A 24,325-nucleotide genomic window follows, 5' to 3' on the forward strand; every position below is an offset into this window, starting at 1 on the left:
CCTAGTTAGGGATGCTCATGACCTCACAGTGAAAGCAGAAGACCATGTCTACACTGAACCGTGCAAGTGAATTCATAGTGGGATTCGGGGTTGACTCCATGTCCTCGGCCACATAGACACGTCCCCTGGCCCCGGCCCTGGCCAGCTCTGTGGCCTGGACCCTACTGTCCTTCCCTCTCAGCCATGCCAGATGCTTTCAGGTTCTTGAAGGTACCATCCTCTCTCCCACCCCAGCCTGTCCACAGAGCTGTCCCCTTTGCCCAAAATCAGCTCCCACACATCTGCACTCCTAGCTCTTTCTCATCTTTCCCACCGCAGATTTTTTAGCATTTTCTAGCAGATCCATTTGAGACATCCTTAACTATCAAAGGTCTCCATGCCCCTGGACTTCAGTCTGTTAGAGGCAGATTGAGTGTGTCACCAACGACAGGGCTGGAAGGGACTCCTGCTTGGTTTCACAGTGTGCCCCAGCCATTTCAGAGCTTTCGTTTTGCTGGACAAGAGCCCTACATTCTCGCTTTTCCGTGGCCCCCCATAAATCATGTGGTCGTGCCTGGTCACAGCCTTCTGTTTCCTTCACAAACGAGAATTTGTTAATTTCTGATGTATCAGTTTATTGGGGTTTGGGGGGCAGGGCGGGCTGTCCTATTTTCTCCATGATACAGGAAACTGTATCTGTTTTGTTCATTGTGTAATTCAGTGCTGTCCATAGAATGTTCTGCAGGGATGGAAATGTCCTGCGTCTTTCAGCTCAGTACGTTGTTACCCATTAGCCACTTGTGTTTACTGAATGTTTGAAGTGATGGCTAGTGCAACTGAGGGAGTAGATTCTTCACTTTATTTAATTTTAATTAATGTAAATTAAAACTGAAAGAGCCGCATGTGGCTGCAGGCTACCATATTAGCCAGACCTAACCCCTAAGGCCTGGCACAGAAACTCATAAATGCACCCAGGATTTCAAGAGAGCATTTTAAAGATGCTCCGTGGTTGTCATAGGGCACTTTATTCTGCATCAAGGTTTTGTGAGGAGCTCATAAATACACAGGCACCCTGACCCCATGCCCAGGACCCAGGAAATTGGCAAGAGGTCCAGGCATTTGTTTACCTCAAAGTTTGAAAGGCACTGTGTATAGTTTATGGAAGAAGTTTGTCTTTGCATTGGTTATTGAAATCTCTTTAACTCTTCCAGGCTGAAATAATATTAAGACAAATGCTACTTCTAGAATAATTTCATTACCCAAAAAAGTCCCAGCCACAACCAATGGCTTATTTCAAGCAATACCCATCCCGGAAAAAATTCAGAGGAGAAAGTGCATTTTGACTATCCTTCAGTTTTGTTGGAATGAAGTGTGATTTAGTATTTTGACTTTGAGAGATCAGAAAGAATAGATAGCTCTTTTTGTCAAGACTCAAAAATTATTGGTTAGTAGGGTGTGATGCTAGCCCTAGCACTCAGGAGGCTGAGACAGGAGGATCACAAGTTTGAACACAATCTAGGCTACGTGGACTCTATCTAAAACAGAAAAAAGAAAAGAAAACATTATTGGTTAAATATGTGCATAACACCCAGCATTAGATCATTAGATAAATGCTGCTACTTTATTAAGGAAGAAGATATATAGATCTCAATTAGGAATTATTTGAGGCAGGGCATGAATAGGAAAGTCTTTGTTCCTAAATATAGAGTGTGTCTTTTTTAATGACTTGATATAATCTTATTGTTTCTCGCACACACAGACACACAGAAATGCAGAAGGCTGGTAATGTCCAACCCCCTCTTCAGCTACCTTTGTATTCAGCCATGTCATTCAGCCCTGTAACAGGGGTGCTTTTTCTTCCACTGAGCTATCAAAGACACCTTCCTGATCAACGCTGCACACAGTAGCATAATAGATGGCCCCAGAGCCCAGGCAAGGCCGCACAGTAATTCACTCTGGGGCCCTGCTGATGTCATAAACCGCACGACCTGCTTCATGGAGAGCGGTTGAGCCTAGAAAGTGAATTCTGAGCCCCACTCACTCGGGGAGCCATCTATTAAGGAAACAGATTTAAACGCCGACCTTTTCATCTCTGTCGTTTACAGACATTTCAAACTTTCGCTGTAAAATTTCAACTTTTCAGCATGACCAGATTAAAATTCCTTTCTGGAGGCAGATTCGGCTTCATAGTGCCTGTTTGGACTGACAAATGGATTAGTGGTCTACCGCCCATTACTACAAAATGATTGAAAGGGAGGAAAATGCACAGGGCTCTGGTGAATGCTGTGACCACATATGCCTGTTCCCAATGTCCTACGCACCTTCCAAAGCCCAAAAGGATCAACTAACCGCTTTCCCAGCCTCCTCTGCAGCAAGGCAAGGTGGAGGATGAGACATGAAGGGACACCTTCTGGAAAATTTGCTTTTTCTTGTTTCAAAGAAAAGACTCTGCTGCCCCCTGCTCCTCCACTCTTACCCCCCCACCACCTCTCCATCCCCATGTTCAGGTGCACTGGCTGGAGCTTCTGCAGCCATTTTGCAGTCATGAAAGGACATGGCCAAAGACGAAAAACCACCGAATGGAGAGGGAAGAATGGAAGGTCTAAGTGCTGATGGCTTTGCAGCGATGTCATGTCAATCAGTTTTCGTTACATCCAGGCTTCTTGGTACATAGTTTACATTGAGGTCCTCCAAAAGCTGAGCCTGAAATAACCCAGTTAGGTGCCAGTCATTGACAGGGCAGGTGACCCCAGGAAGCCCCAACCGGAAGTGGAAAGTGAGGCAGGAAAGGGAAGGAAACTAATACTGTGTTTGCAGAAGCAGGTAACCCCTGTGGGCAACCAGGCTCAGTCCTTCACAAGGGGCAAAGAAGCTGGGTGTTGACCCACCAACTCCCACTGCTACTGCTGAAGGCTGCCCCTGCCACCTGCTCCCACAAAAAACCCTCCAACGCAGAGAAGCCAGCCACTCCAGGGAGAAAGCCAGGGACCTGCATGGCACCATGAGTGACAGCTGAGGGATCAGAGCATGCTAATGTCCAGCACAACTTCAGCAGCCTCTCTTAGAGTCACTATTTGTCAGTAGCCTGTTCTTTGTAGCAGAAGTTTGAGACTTGCCTTGCTCCAGAGCTAATCTTCTCGATCATTTGTTCTCCCAAATCACTCCAGGATTCCATGCCAGTTAAATTGCACAAATGTGAATGCACTGGCCATGCGTCAGCATCAGCCATGCAACAGTGAACCAACTGGACAAGGTCCATGTGCATGCAGGGCTTGCTCTGTGTCGAGCACGAACACAGAACAATAATCCCCCTCACCTTCTCAGCAGTGATACGCACTCCAGTGACAGAGCAGAGGGAGAGTGAAAGATTGCCACGGACGGAGAACATGGAATCAGAGAAGTGTGCAGGAATCAGAGACAAGAGAGATGAGAGTGAGGAAGAGGGAACAAAGAAATATCACGCTAATCACAGCACAAATGGGAAGGAAGTACTACCAGGTAGGCAAACATACAGGCTCCAGTAGGATCTTTTAAATGGAAATCTTCCATAGAAAAAGAAAATAAGAATTTGACCCTCACCCAAAACCATTTCAGTAGGTTTAGTTTGACTAAACAAGAAACCAAATCATTATAGGAACCATCATTTTCTCCAGAAACGAACTAAGAAGTGAAAGCCAAACTAGATGTGAAATTCAGATCACCCTACGTCCATGGGCTGCAGTCAATTCCTTTAGGACTTTATTCTTAGAGAAATAAAAATGATTATTCACAAAAGCTCAATTTTCTTATGGAAAAAAAATCACTACTTACTACCACATTTTTCAGGTATATGCATCCATATGTAAAGAATGTCTGATTCCAGAGTTCTATCTTTCTAAATGCTGGACTCACGAGCAAGTCCATGGCCAGAGAGGCTAGCCTTCCTCACCCTGGCCCTCATCCTTCCATTGTAGCTAAAGACTTTTATGCAACTCTGCAAAAACTCCAGGGGACTACAAAGCACAGGTTGAAAAACACTAATATAAAAGTGGGGGTTTTTTCAAATAGTAAGTCAAGACATTGCTGATAGCTAAGTCAGAGGTCAATAAACTCCAGCCCTTGAACCAAATCTGGTCCTCCAGCTGTTCTCCTAAATAAAGCTTAATTGAGACACATCCATAGCAGTTCATTTACATAATGGCAGTGGGGGGTCCCCACTGGCAGAGCTGAGGGGCTGAGACAGAAATCCGTTTGGCCTGTGAAGCTTAACATGTTCACTCTCTGGTCATTTACAGAAAAGTTAGCCAACCTCTGCCCCAAGCCACTGTTTACAGAAAATAAGCATAAAACATTGAGTCAAAACGCAGTCCTAGCCTAGAACCAAACCAGATGGTGGAGAAAGCTTGAGAGAACAGGAAACAGAGGAAACCCCAGACGGGACAAGCAAGCCTCTGGAAAGTCAAGTGAGAAGGAAGTGCACCTTGCAGCTGAGACTTTCCTCAGGACACTGAGTCACCTCCTGCATGGAAGGGATCACCTGGGCCTAGAAATCCTCCCAGCACCCCTGGTCTCTCCTCTCTGGGTCTCACCTGTGCTCACTCAGCCCCCCATCTTTCCTTCTTTATGGCTAAATCTACTTCCTCCCGGCACCAGCTCTAGTGTCATGGCCTTTGAGTCTCCCTTGAACCCCCAAACCTGAGCAATGTCCTGCATCTATGCTCCGTGTTGCTTTCTCTTTCTCTCTGCCTCCGTCTGTCACTTACTGTGAGAACTGGTGGATTACTCACCTGACCTCTCTATAAAATGAGAAGCTCTGTGTGGTCAGGACCACACTTGTCCCATGTACTTACTACTCCCAAGCTCCGAGCACGTGACAATACATGTTTGTTGTATGGATTCCTTTGAATAAAAGTTCTTAGATGAAATTATGGAAAGTAATAATGGGAGGATAATAGAAATAATAGGAAGGATTCTACACTAGCTCTCTTGGGTATTGGCCTCTGACTCCATCTCACTGACTGTTTTCACGGGATGAAGTTTAAGTAGGAGAGTACTAGACAGAGAGCAAGCTCAAGGGCCCTGAGGTGGAAAGGAGCATTCTTATGGTAGGCATAGAAAAGAGCCGAGCATGGCTGGAGGACAGAAAGCCAGAGGAGAAGGCTGCAGGAGAAAGCAGAGGCCAGAGCAAACACGACCCAGAGAATTTTCCACTTTATCCTAAGAGCAATGGAAGACCCGTGGGAGGTTTTAACTGGGGCTGTAGATGCTTTCTTTTGTACCTCCAGCGACAGAAGTTGTGAACTCATGGGCAGTAGACAACATACATAGCTCAGTGCCTCCCATTGTGTTCGATATCAGGAATATGGTCCTGATGAATCACACCCTTGCCCTGGAGATGCTTTATATGAGAAAAACACAACGGTAAGGGCTTCGGTAGAGTTGAGCTTAGGGGGCCATGAAGTGAGCCTAATCTCAAAGGCAGCCCCCGCATTTTGCTTCCCCCTGTGGGGGGACCCCTGCAGAGCTCTCTGCCTGAGGGCAGACCAATAAAGGAGACCCACCCACCTCAACAGAAGTATTCTGCTGCCAAAATGCACCATGACAATTAGTAAGATTCTGAAAGTTAGTGACCACGTTCTGAAGAAACCATCAAGTGAAAAACAATGGCAATGCTAATATATACCCGGCTTGACAAAGCTTTTCTGTAAAGTGCCAGAAAGCAGACATTTCTAGGTCTTCCCAGCAAGGCAGTCTCTGTTGCCAGTCATGGATGCCCTGGTGTGGCCCTCAGGTGAGCGAGTACAGCTGCACTCCCATAAGGCAACAGGGGACGGATCTAGTCTGGCCCCTGGGCTGTCATTTGCTGAGCCTGATCTATTCTGTACTGTAATTATAACCAAATAAAAATGTAGGATTTATGACCATAGGCCAAACGGAGCACAGAAAAATGGAGGCATTCATTCTTTCTGGGGAATGGAGATAGTTTTGTGGCTTTCTGTTGGTTTTGCCTACTTATTTATCCTTCTGGGAATGACACCAGGATGTGGAGGAGGGGGATACAGCACCAACCAAATCCAAAAAAGGGCCAGGCACAAGACTTAAATCCCCACCCGTCATCCCGTTGCCCTAACCAGGGTCATTTGTTCAGAGAGAAGCTTAGGCTTGCCAAGTAGGACAATGAAAATCACTTCCTTATTTCTTTTTCTTTTGTAATATTAAGAAGGAGAAGGGCTCCTGCTGCTGTGGTGGTTGAAACACCAGTGTAGGAACTGGAGTTTCTAAGGCCATTTTGCTATGGTGCGTGTTGTTTAAGAAGGATGCTCGCAAACTAGAAAACAGAACACAGGAATAAAGCAATATAGATTGCAGAAGGACCCTGTTTGCATCTCTGGCTCAAGTCTTATTTGAAATCTGCCCTTCTTCTGGATTTTTCTATGATTTATTTACATGTTGTTGTTGTTGTTGTTGTTGTTGTTGTTTTTCCATCACAGCTTGTTTCAATTCAGGTTTTTGTCCCTTTCAATCAAAAATCCTCGCCAGGGATTTAGCTCCATGGTTCCACCGCCTGCCTCGCAAGCGCAAGGACCCGAGTTTGATCCCCGGTACCAAAAAAAAAAAGTCCTGAGATACTTAATTTTTTAAACTTTAAAGTCTTATAGTATCTTTCTGTTGTCACTTTATTAAGAAATGAAATCGGGAGAAGATAGCTAAAAAGGCAATATATGTTAAAAATGTATTCCTCAAATAAAAGCCACGTTCCATACTTTTTGCTTTCTTCACGAGCAAAGTGACCGCCCTCGTTGCAATCCTTAAATTTGATCAAGAGAATCTAAGTCCTCTTTCCAAAAATTGACTGGGAGCCTATTTTGAAGAAAATATATAAAGACAGGGCTATCGTGGAGATCACAAATGATAGCAATAAAAAATAATTCAGGGAAGACCATCTGACTCTGCAAAAATACAGTGACAGATGTAGGACAGCTCAGTGTGTCCCAGAGGGAATGAAAGCAGGTGTGACCAGCACCCAGCAGCCGCCCCTTAGGAAAAAAGACCTCAGAAGAAAACAAGCCTGCAAGTGCGACCAGCAGGCTCCAAACGTGGCGATGATTCCCAGTTGCCTACCTAAGCCCAAGCTCCCCGCATAGGTATGAGGGCCAGGGACGCAAACCTGAGTGTGCAGAAATATAAGTTTTGTTGAGTTTTCTGTGATTCAGTTTAATCTCTTTGCATCCCAAATCCCCGGTCTACCTAGTAGCAGAAAATTTAGTCACTTCTAGGCAAACAGTACCATCTCAAGTTCAATACACAATCAGTTCAGAATATTGGACACACATACACACATACACACACACACACACACACACACACACGCACGCACATGCCTTCCTCCCTCTCCCTTCCTTGGGCAGCCTCCCAGACATTTTGGAATTTAATCGCAACTGCTCTGTTGCTGTACTCTGCTCCCCACCAGCACTGAATAACCTTCCCTGGGCTTTTGTGCTGTTGGCATTTATCTCCTGGCATGCACTTAGATGCCTCTTTCCTATTGTGTCTCTGCTCATTAACCTATCAAGGTCAACATACAGCTTCCACATCTGGGTCCAAGTTCAATGCTCACTGCCATCCACCCAGCTACATTCCAGCAGCCAGCAGCCAATGGACTCAACACATAAAGATGCTCCAGATAGTTGCAAAGACCACTTCTGACATCCCTTGGCCAAAAATTGTGCACCCAGCCACAAAAAAATACTGGAATATGTCACATTATTCTCAGTGGCATATGTTCAGATAACATTTGGGGGTCTAATTACCAAGGAAGAAAAGGAGACGTAAACATAGATCTGGCACTTTCCATCCCAGATGTTTAATATGTGCCTTAAAATTGCTCAAAGTGTAAGGACATGGAAAAGCAATAACTCGAGATACTGAAAATAAAGAACAAAAGGGAAGGAAAACAACAAAATTAAAAGAAGAAATTTAATGCAACAAAAAGTAAAGGTATTTAGATTTGTTATAGTCAAACACTGAAACAAAAGGAGAAAATAAAGTCAGTCTCGGAATGGAGGAGAGGGCTCCAGGGAATTTAGGACTGTAAGAATTGAGGCCAGCTTGAAACGTGGGCCAACTTTTCCCAGCCATTTTCTTGAACTTTAAGGGAAATAAACTGAGCGTGAAGCAGAGAAGGTGAGAAAAACACGGCTTATAAATGGAAATGCGCCAAACACAGTGGAAAAATTCACATCAAGCCACAGACAGGTAGGTCCATGAACAAAGGGAAACTTTTTAGGGTCAAAAGAGGAAAACAAGACTCTCACAGGAAAATGCAAACTTTGGGAACAAACTAAGCACAGTGCTCCCCCTAAAACTGACTCTGAGTATGGCAAAACTTGAGCATTTGATTTTGCAAAATTAAAAAATTACACACCAGTTTTATCGTGGAGTTTGAGCCCTCACAGTTCATCCTCTGGCTTGGCACAGTTCTACTTCTCAGAAAGAAAAAGAAAAACCTGCTTCCTGAAAGCAACACACAAATTAAGGTGTGACTCTGGCTCCCTTTTTTAATTATATAAAGTTGTCATCTGCTCTAGAACACGCTGAATTTCTTCCACTGAGTTCATCTCTTCTGTCTTTTTAAAAATGCATTTAAACGTCATGGTTTTTTTCTGGAAAATCTACCATAATGTAACGACAGATTTTAAAGCTTAAATGTATATTAATCACGATGCCAACAACCATAATTTAGTATAGTGCTTACCTTTTACTGACAATGTGAATTTTAATTAAGTGTATAATGCATCATTAAGATCTGAAATTCAGAATGTATTCTGGTCCTGCTTGCTGTGTGGAAGAAACTCCAGTGCTGAATGAAGTCAGGCTCCCTGCTGTGGAGACTTCAAATTTTACAAATTAAATGAATGGTAGCTGCAATCGGGTTTCCAAAGACATTTTGAGGACTCATTCAAGATGTTTGACAGAAATTGAAAACAAGCTTTATGTTCATCAATAGAGTAGAGGAGTGATCAGATATATTATTGTATATCCATGCAATGGAATATGTGATTTCCTCGAAATAACAAAGTAGCTTTATAGACACTGATATGGGAAAAATTTCCAAGATATATGATGTCCATCAACTATGTAGTATGTTCCATTTGCCTAAAATATGTGTATATGGGAATGTGTTTGTGTAATCACATGCATGCATAATCAGACAGATGTGAAAAACATGGGAAAGGGTCTGAAATAACAGGCACAAAGTTTGAATATTGATTCGTTCTGAAACAAAGGCTAGCCAACTTTTTATGTAACAGTACAGGTAGTAAATATTCTGTTTTCTGGACCCTAAAGTCTCTGGTACAATATTTGACTCTGCCCTTTTGCCACAGAGCAGCCATAGAGAACCTCAAGTGATGGTCATGGCTGGGTCCCCATAAATCTATTTATAGAATCACACGGGTGCAAAGGTAGCTGGATTTGGCCCATGGTCCATAGCTTGCCAGTCCCTGTTGTAGAGAAGTATTATTGGGTACTGAGAGGAGAAATGGCAATGAAGAGCACTTCTATTTATCACATTTGGAGTTTTTATAGTCACCTCAGAATATTTGTTAAAAGTTAAGGGCTGGGGATTTAGCTCAGTGGTTCCGCCGCCTGCCTCGCAAGCTCAAGGACCCGAGTTTGATCCCCAGTACCAAAAAAAAAAGTTAACAAAACTGCCGTACAGTACAAAAGATCAAAAATAATAATAAAAACTGTGTCATCTTCCAGGTGGATGGTCGCACTTTATCCTAAGAAGATGTGCGTTCCATGCTCATTTCACAGAGGACACGGTGGGCCACATCCAGTCAAGCATGTAGAATGGATGGAGCTGTGACCCAGCCCTCTGACTTTGGATTCCAGATCTGACCCTTCCTGACTTTAAACCCAAAGCAAACCGTTTAACCCTCATCTGTAAATGTGAATTAACATAACACTTCACCTGTAGTGGTATAATCAACACATAATATGCCAAGATAACTGCTGACTATTAATATTACGTGGCCAAATTCTTATTAGAAAAAAAAAGGAAAAAGATATTTTGTATAAATGGGCTTGCTTGTGGCCACTGACCTAATTTACTTTGGACTATAAACTTGAGTCATCATCATGTACATGAAAACAACTAACTATGCCAGGATCCATTCTCCCTTTCTTCCTTTTCATGAAAGAAGCCCTTGGGTCTTAGGTGAGCACATGGCCACCAAGCTAAAGAATAACTTTCCCAGTCCCCTGAAAGCTAGATGTGGCCATGTGACTCCGTACTGCCCATGAGGGTTCAAGAAGAACTGGAAAGCATAACATAAAAACAAGCCCTGCACCTCTTTCTGCAAGGGAAAGCCCAAGGAGGCAGCAATGACCCAGACTCAACTCTGTCAAAGGCAGATGGCAGAACCACAAGAGAGAAGAGATCAAGGTCATGGTCAGCATCATGTAACACCCTAGCCACCTGTCAGCCTTGTCTTTGGTTGAGAGAATGAAAATATCTTGGTAAGGCATGTTGAAGTGGAAATACCAGATATGATGAGGGTGATAATAGAGCTATGCGAATTAGAGCAACTCCAGTGATAACGCAGATGGACCCAAAAGTCTAGAATGGCTCAAACACACCTCACACATGCTTCCTGCTGACATAGTAATGCTGAGTGCAGATTGGTTTGTGTCTGACAAGGGGGAGAATGTTCTTTGGCTCTGTTCTGTCATTCATCTTCCAGAGGTGGCTTCCAGCGGACTGTGGTCATTTCTGTCCCAGAGTGAGAACGGTGGATGACCATGTGGAGATGATGGGCCAGGCTTGCAAGAGGCCACATCACCTCTGCTCAAATCCTACTGGACAGAATCGTCACGCAGCCACCTCTAACTGCAAGCGAGGCCAGGAAATGTTTTATCTAATTACAGCTCTCTGATACAAGCAGTACTTGGAAGTAGTAGCCCAGCTACTTCTTTTCTACTACTGTGTGTCTTTGGTATCTAGAACAAGAATCAAAAAACTTTTTTTCTGTAAAAAGCTAACTAGTGAGTATGTAGGCTTTGTGGACCACATGCTCTGTTGTAGCTACTCAGCCTTGCCATTGTGGCATGAAAACCTCTAAACAAATGAGCATCGCTGTGTTCTAATAAAACTTTATTTTTATAAATGGATGTTCTGTTATTATTCTCATTTACTGACTTAGATTAGAACAGTGCCTGACACAATGGCTGCTGCCTAATAAATGTTTGCTAACTGAATGACAGATGATGAAAAATACTATTTCACAGATTTGTCTTGAGAAATACGTAAATAAAATAGTACATAGAAAGGTTTGGTAAAGTGCCTGATGCATAGCAGGTGCTCAGTAAATGCTACTTGCCCTTTATTTGGAGATACAAAATATAAATAAAATATATTCTTCAAGGTGCAACCCATGTATTAGAGGAGATGTATATTTCCACAAAAGTAACTAAAAGAGTGTTTGAAGGAAGTAATTGAAGCATATACAGGACTCAGATTTAGGACAGGTTGAGGAAGACAGAGTGAGCCAAGGAGAAAATCGCAGAGAGGTGAAACCTGAAAAGGAAGGTGAAAGATCAGCACCACGTGGGCAGTTTAAGAAACACCCATCCTTATTTTTATCTTTCTGATGCATAAACTCAGTAGAAGCAGACCGATGGCCCATCCCAGTCTGTGCAGGAGACATTCCGTTTCGTGTGCCCTACGGCTTCCCCTCTTACCTACCCTTAGGTCAGCACTGACCACGAAGGCCTAAAGGTGTTCAGACACACTACCGTGTTATGCCAGCAAGCTGTGACATAAGTGGTATTTCAAAATTAAGGTTTCAGCTGGGGATGGTGGCGCACACCTATAATCCCAGCACATGAGAGGCTGAAGCAGGAAGATCACCCAAAGTTCAAGGCCAGCCTGGGCTACGTAGTGAGTTCAAGCCCAGCTTGAACTACATAGCAAGACCCTGTCTCAAAAAAAAATTAAGGTTCCAGGCACTGGGTTGAGAACCTGATACAAAAGATTATATGTGTATACATTTGCTGACTGTGTGTTACATATATAAATACACAAACTATCACTCAGTCCCTTGATAATTCAAGATTAGCTGCACACACAGACTGAAAGTCAACACTATTGCTTCTGTTTATATAGAAGACACTGTATATATGTCAGTGTCTTGTAGTAAAAGCATGCATTGATCAAGTGTTTTACAATGTTACAGACACGGGACTAAGCATCCCATATTGTACATGATGTCTGTCTAGTAGAAGGATGTATGAGCTGGGTTTTATTGTCACACCCACTTTACATATGAAGAAACTGATGAAAGGTAAAGTGACTCACCCAAGCAACACAGCTAGGGGAGACAGCAGTGGACAGCACACCACAGCTGAGTTATGCTCTCAGCATTTGGAAATAGAACAACCCTACCTAACAATAGATGCCGCTGGTGTCAGGGGCATCACAGATGTGTAGAGAAAGAAAAGACTCAGCAAATGTAATAGTACAAAAATAAAACAAAAGTTCAGCTTTTGGGTACCAAAAATTGGAATGATTTGAAATAACACACTTTAGCCCCATTGGCTATGATGAGCCCAGCCTTTGAAATGCATGCTAGGGCCACCACACACGAGCCACCCCACGCAGCATCTCGACTAATAAAAAGAATTATTTCTACTTTATTAGAAACTCTGTAAGACACTGGATACAGCTTATAAAAATATCAAAGAAAGAATATAGGTTCAATAAAAGACTAAATTCCGGTAAAAATAAATGGAAACACAAGTAATAGCAGAAGGCAAGAGAAAATAATGGGCAAAATAAAACCCCACAGCTGTTTGATTGAATCTTCTTATCATCTCATGGAGACAGAGAAACTGTGTTACTAAGGGATGGGGATAAAATGTCCTTCTACCAGCTTGAAATACAGGGTCTAGGATGGTTCCAGAAAAATATCCAAACCTACTCTTGGGAAAGCATACGTTTGCATGAACACTTTCTGTCTCTGTTTTTCTAACATTGAAACAGAAAAAGGGGGGACCCAGTGGTTCTTGAGATAAGGCCCAGGGTGGAAACATGGAAAGTGTCTCTGAGAAGCAAGTAGCACAGGCTGCCCAGGGACACGTGGCTGTCACTCTCAGGGCCAGGGCTCTATCGCCCAGCTGCTGGTGCTGCTGTCCAGCTTCTGTTAACTCTTTGCCTGAGGGAATTCCCTGGCCTCTAGAAACCAGGTTGCCATGTGCCTGGAGGACCAGAAGAACCAGGAATCAAAGCTCCTTTAGAAGTAGGCATCCACCAAGTGATGTGTTAGTGGGCAAATGCTCACATGTCATGGGTGTATCAATAGCCTCACTCCTTCCAACCTTGGGGAGGGGGACAGTTCAGTGACAGCTTCCTGCCCTGGCTTCCAGCTATTTCCAGGAGACACTGAGCTCCTGCCATTGACCTGTGTAGCTATCTTGGTGACTCACGTTTCCAGCCCTGTTCCACCCCCACTGTAATTCCAGATATTTCCTGGTACCACCCTGCAAAAGAAACCCAGATCAAACTCAAATCTTCATCTCAAGTTCTGCTTCCAGGAGAACCCTGAACAAGACAGACTGTCTCCATGTGTTGAGGGGGAGGAAGCTCGTTCAGGTCCCTGGTGAAGGTTAAAGAGGATGAGAAAGACAAGGAAATTGAAGGAGAAAATGGAGTTTATTTCCCCCCATAACCTCTCATCCAAACTCTCTCCTGGGAGCAGTTGTCACCCAAAAAAGCTGGGTGCTCCCACAGCTTATATGTGCTTGGGATGCTCCTTATCCCAAAGGAACGCAAGGGAAACTGCTCAACAGAGAGGGTGGTTTGCAGGGCCTTATCTTGAGGCTGTGCATGATTTGAGTTCCGACTATGGACAGAAGTGAGTAAGCAGCATGACTTCACTACACTAATTGCTGAGGTCTGGGAAACTGGGATGCCAGGGTGGTTGAGAAAGCCACCACTGATACCCACCATAAACTCATAGACACGCCAAAACCACCATATTCTAAAGCAACAGTTTCAAAGTTCCCAATTCCTTTCCTTAACAGATGGCCAACTTCTAGAAATCACATCCCAAAAGGAAATACCGCCTATCTGCACAAGTACTTAGGAATATTTTAGGAAAGTCTTTGATAATATATGGTGAGTGTTTTTAAGCAACACTGTAAGAATTCAAAGAAGAGGTCAATGTCAAGATCAAAATGATTTATCCCTTAGCCTGACGGTGTCATTTGGTGTCATTTTGACATGTGTATTTTTACACTGCTTATCTAAAATGTTCTAGTTTGTGAATGGTTACAAATATGATCTGCACAGGTAAATGATCTGGATTCAATCACTTATTGGCTCTGAAGCCTTACGCAAATTAGTTAACATTTCTAGGTCTCACTTTTCTCTCCCATATAATTATTATAGAATTATTTATCTCAAAATATTGTTGTGTCCTTGAGCAAACCATTCGTCATCTCTGAGTCATCAGACTTTAGTATTCGAGAAAAGGCTGCAACTCCAAGCCAAGAGGCTCCTTCAAAGAACACATCACCCCTTACTGAATTTCCACCTACATATACTTGGTGAAGGCATTTATTTAACACATGCACATCTGCAGGGAGGCAAAGCCCTTTAAACGGGTAGGGATATGGGCTTTAGAAGGCCACTGTTAGATCGCTCCTGAACCCAAGTCTCTTGTTCTGCTATGCTGTGAGCTGACCAGCATCCTTATAATAAATCCACGCTTTTTCTAAGCTAATCAGAGTTCATTACCACTGCTTATTGCCAACAAGCTTAACAAGCAAGATGTCTCCTTCTTAGGTCATTTTCTCTGCCTTAGTCACCTATATGACCACAGACTGCACTTTAACTGGGTGCAGAGTATCAGAACTTTGAGGGTGTGTTTTGTGTGAGTGTAGGTGTGCATATAGGCACACCTACACACACACACACACATGTTGATGGGGGAGGGAGAATAGATGAAGCCCAGTTTGAAACAAAAAAGTTCAAATATATTTCCAACTTTCACAATATAACTTTATATTTTTAGAATAAGAAAGAATGTTCTGAGACTCCATGGAGGCTAACAGGGCAAATGCAAGAGTGAGTGGAGGCTTAGGAGCTCAGTCCAGAGTCAGGGTGATGTGTGTTCAAATTCCAGCCATATTGTTTATAACCAGGAAGATGCCAGGGGCTTTACTCCTCAGCTCTCACCTTTCTCATTGGCAAAAGGCAAATGGTTCCAATCACAATAAGCTACCTGACAGGGCTATTGCTGGGAATAAAAGGGAAATGGAATATTTTGTGCTCAACCAATGTGTCCAGCTAATGAAGAACAGAACGAAGAGTCAGCATGTGGGTGGCCCTGCCTGCAGGGAGCCTTTTTCCCTGCAGGTCTGAAGAGAATCCTGGGAAATAACTCATCCTAGGGAAGAGGCATCCAAACACAGTGAGACTGAGCTTAGAGATGGAAAAATAAGAGTAAAAACTAAAGATGCCATGGTTCCATGAATTCTGTAACAAGTGGGGTCCCACCCTGCTGCCTGGGGCCCTCTATCAGAGAACATGATAGTGGGTCCATCTACACATCCAAGAATTCAATGTCGTTGGCATGTTGAGGCCCCAGTTTCTCAGTATTCCCTCCAGAGGACAGATGGGCTTGTGGGAAGGAGTTGCACCCAGTGTCTGCCCAGCAGGCCTGGCAGCAGTCTCAGAGTGCATCATGGGTTAGAGCATTGGCCACAGGGGGGTCATGAATGGGAGCAGAAATTCCTGTGAGCCCATGTGGAAACCCCCAGGCCGGGACAAGGATAAAGCCATCAGAGAACTCCCCTTGGGATCAGAATTTAAGAGGCTAACAAAGAACTCAACAATCAAGACGTCATATTTTAATGCTATGTTAAAAATAAAAATAAGAGACAAACTCATCATGAACAAAATACAATTTTATAATTACAGATACACGTGATCCTATATAAAGACAGCTTCTATCACAATGCTGCCCCAAGCATATTTGAGCCCAATGATAAGGAAACATCAGTAATACCAATCCTTTATTTAAAATGTTGATGTTTTGTTCATTGCAGATGTTTTTGCTTTTTTTTTAATATTGTAAAATATTTATCTGGATTCTGAAGTTTTTGGTGCCCTCAAGCCAAGGGTCCTGTTGGTGGGGAGGCTTCGCAGCAGGGTGCCGGGAAGATGGGGCTCTTTCCTGTCACAGGGACCTGTCTGTTTGCATCCGCCAGGACAGGTGGGCGACATCCATTCTGAAACCCATTGTAGAGCTATTGATATGTTGGTACTGAATTGATAAGTCATGTTGTAGGTCAAATTTGGTTTCTAGGGTTTCAGGCTGTGGTTCCCCATTCTGCCCTGTGCCCTGCACTCCCCTGCACACTCACAGGCACACACACAGAGGAAGTTTGTCAGCAGCTAATCAGAGCCCATCTTCCGCTCTTTTGTCAGTAATGGCATATCTCTATGTAGGGACACAGCGCTGCATACGAAATAGGGCCTGTCCCCTTGCCTCGCACGTTTGCTCTTCAGGAGGCTGAGACTGGCCCTGACAGACAAAGGCTAATTGGCAGGCTCCAGCAGTCAGTTTCTGATGACACAGTAGAAATAATAAAACACAGAGACAGGAACAAAGAAAGTTTAGAGGGAATAATAAAAGAAATCGCTATACCACGAACATTTGCAGATGAGAAGAGGGCAATTTGAAATAGATGGGGAACCTGGTCATGATAAACAAGAAGGAATAAGAAACAAAGATGTAGAAATGCCTTTCTTGATAGATCATGCTTTAAATAGATCAATCCACAGATGGACAGATACATATGTCGACAGAAACACAGATGAAATAGATAATTTGGCATTTTGTACCCTGAGCTTCCCATTTGCTGGAATTCAGTGACACACACCATCATACACAAGTTAAATTTTGCAATAAGCCAAGAGTTCAAATTATAAAGTCAAATAGTCCAGCAAATGATGTAACTTAAGGGAATGGCTACACTCTCTGTTTATATACCCATGTATGCCCTAGAGTGTTCAGGAATATTTTTATCTTCTCATTTGTTACTTCTCCCATTATTAAATTCTATAAAATAAGGGGAAAATATCCAGGAGGGAAAGGGGGAAAAAAACCAAAAACAAATTACGGCATTTCTTGTAGAGGTCAAGATTGTCTTAAGGGAAACTAAGCAGCTGATTGGATTCTTACAGGAAAACTGATTTAAGATTTCTGTTCAAACTTAATGAGATTAAAAATTCCACTTATGAAATGCATGAATTTTATGTGTTAGTCAGACCGGGTTGCTTTATATTAAACTGTGTGTGTTCGCAGAGAAAAGCACGTGCTTTCTTTGCAGGAAAATGATCAATTTTTTTCCTGCTTTTGTTTCAGAAAATTTTGCTGTCCAAGGAAATGACCTAGTTTATGGCTTCTCTGCATTCAGGGCATGTTACACCATGTGCACACAAAGAAAAAACACCAACAATGGAAAGCATCCTTTGGATTACTAAAAATCATAAGTCCAGTTTTCAGCATGGAAAGTGCTCTAGCGTTCTTACACTTCTTACACCAAAATTCAATTCAGTTCAGCATCTATTTTTGCCCAGCTTGGGGCAGGCTACAGTTCAAACCTAGAAGAAGTGTAAGGGAAGTCAGAAGTCCCGAATCACCAGGGTAGGGGCCACACCGGCCTGCAGACACGGGTGATTTGACCCTTACACTGTAGCACTCTAGAGTGCATTAAATTTTGTTTTCATTTAGCTGCCAACATTTAAAATTTAGGACATTTCACATGTAGGTGCAGGTTTCTGGCTTCTCTTTCAGAACGTGGCAACATTAGGCCTGCATTCCCACCTGGCCTGGGTAGTGGGTGCCCCAGTAGATAGGGCACCCTCTCCCGTGCCCTAGTCCCCACACTTGCCATTGTCTTCTGACACAGCACCTGGCTCTGAGTGGCCATTTATCATCAAGCTTATGCTATTGTTTTCCTGATAGCAGGTTTAAGAAACATGTATAATATTTCTGGTACACACTTACCTATCAATATTGGAAAGACTAAAGATAAGGACAAGTGATCCATCTGCTTCCCAAAAAAATGCTCTGGGGTGGCGGGAGGAAAAAGAAAAATTGTTCTCAATTTCGACTTGCTCAGTCCACCTAACTCGTAGGTCCCTATAAAAGTAGCACCTAATACATATACAGGTCTTATTACTTGCCAGGCAATTTTCTAAACCCTTTATATATTCAAACTCATTAACTCTATAAATTCACTCTATGTGGCAGCCATTATTATGATCCAAATTCACAGATAAGGAAACTGAGGCTCAGAGAGGTTAAGTGGCTAGATGACTGATTCGAGATCTGTTGTTAGCATGTGGCAGGACCCTGTAAGTATGAGTGTGTCTGTGTGTGTGTGTGTGTGTGTACACCAAGTATAAAGCATGCGTGACACAGTGTATATGAAGAGCTAGCGTGTATTAACCTCCTAGATATTTCAAGCACGAGAAGAAATCTCCTAGAAAATAAATCAGAGTAGAAGTGTGATAGATTACAAAACAAAAAAGACTGCAACTATGATGCATCAGAGATTCAAAGGAGTAAACTATTCAATCAAGTGCACAGAGGCAACTTAGAGTTTTCTTAAAGGAAGTGAACATTGTAATGGCTCTTAAGGGTACAGAGGAAAACACAGAGATGTGGCTTAGGACACAAAGTTCTCATGCTGGAGAGAACTTGGAAATGGGGAGACTGTGAGTGAGAAAATACAAAACAAACCGTGAAGAAGAGCACAGTAATAGGAGATGTGGACAGCATTTTATGATGCTCTTTGAGTGCCAGCACTATCTGGTGCTTTCTGGGGGAAACAGAGGCTCCGCACTCTGGCAAGGAGGAGCAGAGGATATGGCATCATCGACAATTCCAGGAGAAACGTAAAATATGGCCAGGAAGAGAAACCACTTACCCGACCACCTGAAGAGCATTGGCATTGTCCTCCGGCCTGCAAACTCCACATGGGGAAATGCTTGTACTGACCCAGCATCTTCCACCACACTTCCTCCTCCCGCTTCAGTGAAGGGTGCAATCCTCCTGGGACCCCAATCCAGCCAACCAGGCACCATGCTTCTCTGACCCCTCTTCCTCATCCGAAGACCCCAGTCCGGCCTTGACAATCCTTTTTCCTAAAGTCTCAAAAACCCATCTCTTTTCTTCTGGCTTTCTCCCTGTGTCCGGGCTGTGACCTCCCTGAAGGACTCCGGTCCTCCATGCCTTCAGTCCTACATCTACATGTATTTCAATTTCTCCTCCGCATAGCATTCCCTGCTGCAGTCTACTTGGTCTTGCTATGCTGCACATAGTCATGCTATGAAGGGGAATATATAAGCTATCAATGCAGAAAATCTAACGTGAACAATCATAATTCAGGTAACATAATGTGATGCTAATTAACTCCATAGTTTGTAGTATAAGAATTAAGACTATAAGTGTTTGGGAGTGTTTGTTTTTTGGTTGGTTTGCTTGCTATTTTGTTTTGTTTGCTTTGCAGTTCTGGAAATTGAACCCATGAGCACTCTGCCACTGAGCTACATCCCCAGCCCTTTTTTATTTCGAGACAGGGTCTTGCTAAGTTGCCAAGGTTGAACTTGAACTTGCAGTCCTCCTGGCTCAGCCTCCCAGAGTGCTATGATTATAGGCATGTGCCTCTAGGCCCAGCTTAGAATATGAGAGTTTCTAAAATTTAACAGGATGGAGTTTAAAGGCCAGCTTACCTATCACATGATAGTGGCTAGATGAACAACTTGGTTTTCCCTTGTGTACAAAGGGATTGGTAATACCAAACTCCCAGATAACTGTCAGGATTAAATTCAAGAATTTTTACCTAAGGGCTTGGCACATACTGAGTGCTCAAAAAGTATACTTATTTTAATATACAGGCTATTATTGCTGGGTAGTAGAGAGTGTAGTTGATTTAATAAGCCAAGTTAGCACATGGCTGCCCCTTCCAGAATGTAATCAAGACTCCCAGTGAACCTAGACATCCTCAGGGCCATGGACACTATAAAGCCCAGCAGGATGGGATCTCAAGTAAAAGCAGAGGAATGGCTTTTTCTCTGGGTTGTGATTTTAAGTAATATCAATGTTTCATAAAACTTATTAGTGTAGGTCTAGGTGAAACAAAAATAAGATAGTGCACCGGGAAATTAATTTTAAACAAATTACATGTAAAATGCAAGGATTCATAATATTGTTTCAAAAGCAGTGTAATCTTAATATCATATATTTTGCTTTCTGAAGCTCCCAGTTTTAGATTAATCATATTGTTTTTTATTTACTACTCCATACAATAATTGGCTTATCTGTGATATTAATATGCATGAATTTTTTAGCTGGCTTCTTCAAGAAAGGATTCAGCCTGATGTTTATAATATGTTGATTTTAATATGCAATGGATGTGTTTATATGCAGATTAAATTGGATTGCATTTATACTAAACAGGAAAACCAAAGTATAAAGAGGTGCTGAGAGCTGAGCAACTCTCACTAAAGTACAAGCAGAACACTCAGCTCACCCATGCCTAATAGCACAGCCGCTCATCGGAGCTTCCCCTTCCACCACCACATGATGCTGTGCAAGTTTTTAGAAAGATCAAGAAATATTCAGCACTACTCTCCCAGAGCAATGGCTCTAATTGAAGAACAGGGAAGATCAGGGCTTTCAAGGACATTTGGCGATGTTCACAGATATTTTCAGTTGTCACGATTAGCGTCAAATGTTACCAGCATGTCATTGGGAAAGTCCAGGCATGTTGCTAAACATCCTACAGTGGGACAGGACAGCCTTCAAAGCAAATTATTCATCTCAAAATGTTAACAGTTTCAAGGTGGACAAACACTGTCTTGGAAGAAAGATCTTCAAAGAAGAACAAATGAAGACTTTGGGTTACAGTAAGTTGGGTACAGAATCTCAAATATTTTCTACAACTCAACCTTCAGTAAACACAAGCAAAGTCACTCTTTACAGGCAAATTGCATACTTTATATATTCATTTAATCAAAGCATATTCATTGGGTTCCTATCTTGTGTTAGAGTCTATTCTAAGAAAAGCCTTTGAGGACTGACACCTATAGGTAGGCAGGTAGGCAGGGCGAGGGATGGATGGATGGATGGATATATACATACATATACACATGCATACGTATGTGCATTGACAGACATGGTATAATGTAGTGGATAAATGTTATGAAGAAACACAAAGCAGACTGAGGAGACAGGGACATTCACAAGGGCTTTCTCAAGTCATGGTACGTGAACAAGAACTCATTGAAGTGGAGAAGGGACCCATGCAGATACATGGGGAAGAGTCAGCCTGGCAGAGAGGATAGCAAACGCAAGGGCAGTGCAATGGCAATGCCCTTGGCAAGATCCAGGAGGAGCAAGGAGGCTGCTGTGCTGGACGAGGCGGAGGAGAGGAAAGGCAGGGGGATCCGGCTGGAGAGAGTGAGGGGCTGGATCACCCTGGGCCCCGAGACGGCAGAATGGAGGAGGCTGAGTGTGACGTCTTCAGAGGTGCCTATCAGGTGATTTTTTTCCAATTCCAGAATAATATATATTCATTACTTTTTTAAACATGTAATCATTGCAGATACAATACTTGAAAAAACACCAGAATTAAGCATTAACCATACCCAACCTCACCCCATTCTTCATCCCTAAGGCCACCATGTATACTATTTATTTCCTTGTTCATTAATTCACTTATTACAAATAAATATACACGCATATTTACATATAGGCTTTGGGGCAACTTTCTTTTTTCCAGTTATTTCTTCACCCCAGATAATTTGGGGGGGGAGTTGTTTTGTTTTGTTTTTAACTTTACAGTCTACTCACTGAACCCAGCAGGGAAGGAGGGAGATATTTGAGTGCATTTTATGTAACTCTTTCCTGTCCTTCTCACATTGAGCACAAAGCTAATCAAGAAAGGAAAAAATAGACAGGAAATCAGACCGACGTATTGCATCAAAATTGAAGTTAGCAGCTAAGGGCTTCATGATGGCAGAACTCGATTTTTAAAGAGTGTGTGTTGTTTCTTTCCCTAATGATTTGTCATTTTCTCCACAGATGCCTTACACACCTTTCGTTCATTTCTTTCACTTTGGTGTAGTTGTGGCATTTCCAGCACATCTCACTTCCTGTCCAAAGCAGCCAGATGCCAATGGACTTCCAGATGGAGGCCACGCTCCACAGCTTGGACCCGCCTCACTCCTCCTGGCCAGGCCTTCAAAAGCCACAGCCACTGTCACAGCCATTTTCTCTTCTTCCAGACTCTTCCTCCTTCATAGCCTGTCCCTTCTGTCAGGAACACCCTTTGTCTCTACCAAATTTTTTCTTCAGTTCCAGCTAAAATAACACCTGTTAGAAAATCCTCTCCAGAACACTTTAATGAAGGTGTGTGGCCACAGTAGACCTCATACTAGTATCCTGCATTCTTTCTGTTTAATTCTCTCATCTGTTTTTCCTTCGCTAAGGAACATTTCCTCCCATTTCCAAAACAAAGTCTCAAAGAAGCCACACTACTCTGAGACATTAAGATTTGGATGCACGTTTACAGCTGTCAGACATGGACTGTGGGAGAGGGGCAGGAGAGGCAGACAAGTGCCCAAGGATGAGGAAGGAGCTGGAGACTCAGTCGCCAAGGAGCTTTTGTCTCCGGGACCACAGAGCAGGAGGAAGCCCTTGGGCCAGAAGGTCCTGGTGTCCACAGTGCGATGCAGTGATCCTCCAAGCCTCCAGACCCACCAAGTGAGATATGGGGCCCTGGATGTGTCGAGTAGAAGAGAGTTGTCAAGGGAAATCGTTGGCCTCTGAATAACGTGTAATGGGAATTTTCTTCTGTGAGACTTCTGGCAGAGCAGGGGAATCTCCCAAGGGCCAGTAACAGTACCTAGAGGGAAGGGCCAGCTTAAACATCCTAGGTCCGGGGGCTGGGGGACTCCACATTGTAGCAGGAAAGTTCGACCTGCTGTTTCCCAACCTCTCTTCTTCCCCATTCTCTCAACCCAAGAGGTGAGAACCCCATGAACAAGCTTTGAGATGGACAGAAGGAAAGACAGAAGATGGGTATTTGCTGGACGCTGGCTTCCCTGGAGAGAACCATAAGGGAAAGAGAAGAGTTAATTTTAAGTCAGGTTCAGAGGTTGGCCGGTAGTATGCTGCAAAACACTTTCATTTTTGAACTGAGACTGTGTTTGGTGGCTTAAAGTGACTATAGAAATTTCTATAAAAATGAGCAATCAAAAAAGTCATGTGGGGTAGAGGAAAAACCTTCGGAGTTTCATAAAGTTTTAAGTGATAATGGAAGACAAAGTAAAATTGCTTTATTCCTGCACCCCTTTATTCCTACTTGCTTAATGTACTATTATATACATAAAACTGATGGTTAGCATAATTTCTTACACATGGTAAATTCTCAATAAATGTCCTTGAAAGAATGAAGAAATGCTAGAAAATTACCATTTCAAGATAAAAGAGAGAGAAAGTGAGCAAAAAGACAAAAATCCCCATAGGTAATTTCTAGCCCACTTGAATTTAAAATGACATTTAAATTATCATTCCTTTTATTCTTGAGGACATAAATTCCTCACCCACACCCATGCCTATGTATTCAACCAGGGAACAAATAAGGTTCTTACCTGCAGAATCCCAGAAGCTCAACAAGTTTGGAACTGCTTATGCCACCCAGACACAAACCTCCAGAAAGCAGGGACCCTGTATGTGTAAGTCTCCCCCATGACCAAACCACTTGTGGAAATGCTTAGCCTAATAGTACTCATGCCCACCACTGAGGTTTCCTCTCTGTCACTGGGGATCAAACTCGGGTCCTTGTGCTTGCAAGGCAAGCGGCAGAACCACTGAGCTAAATCCCCGGCCTTCTCCATCACTTTTTAAAGAGTGGCTGGGGTTTTGATTCTAAAAAGTAGGAAAAAGATGTTTGGGGCAGAGAAAATAATTTCATGTGTGGAGAGATGGGGAAGCATGAGATATGGAAGATAAATGGCTGGTTAGGTTCAGCTAGAACTTGGGTTCTATGGGGCAAGGGAAGGAAATGAGATCAAAATGATAGAATGAGATGGGAGAGGTGGTACACACGTCTGTAATCTCAGCATTCAGGAGGTTGAATGAGACAGGAGGATCTCAATTTCTAGACCGGGCTGGGCTACATAGCAAGTTAAAGCCCAGCCTAGACAACACAGTGAGACCTTGTCTCAAAAAATCAAAAATTAAAATTGAAAAAATTAAGCTATACAAAGCAGTTGGGAAAGCCA

This window comes from Heterocephalus glaber, unplaced genomic scaffold, assembly GCF_053883595.1.
Source record: "Heterocephalus glaber isolate CG9 unplaced genomic scaffold, H.glaber_assembly_v1.0 deba00001673, whole genome shotgun sequence".
In the NCBI taxonomy this organism is placed as follows: domain Eukaryota; kingdom Metazoa; phylum Chordata; class Mammalia; order Rodentia; family Bathyergidae; genus Heterocephalus; species Heterocephalus glaber.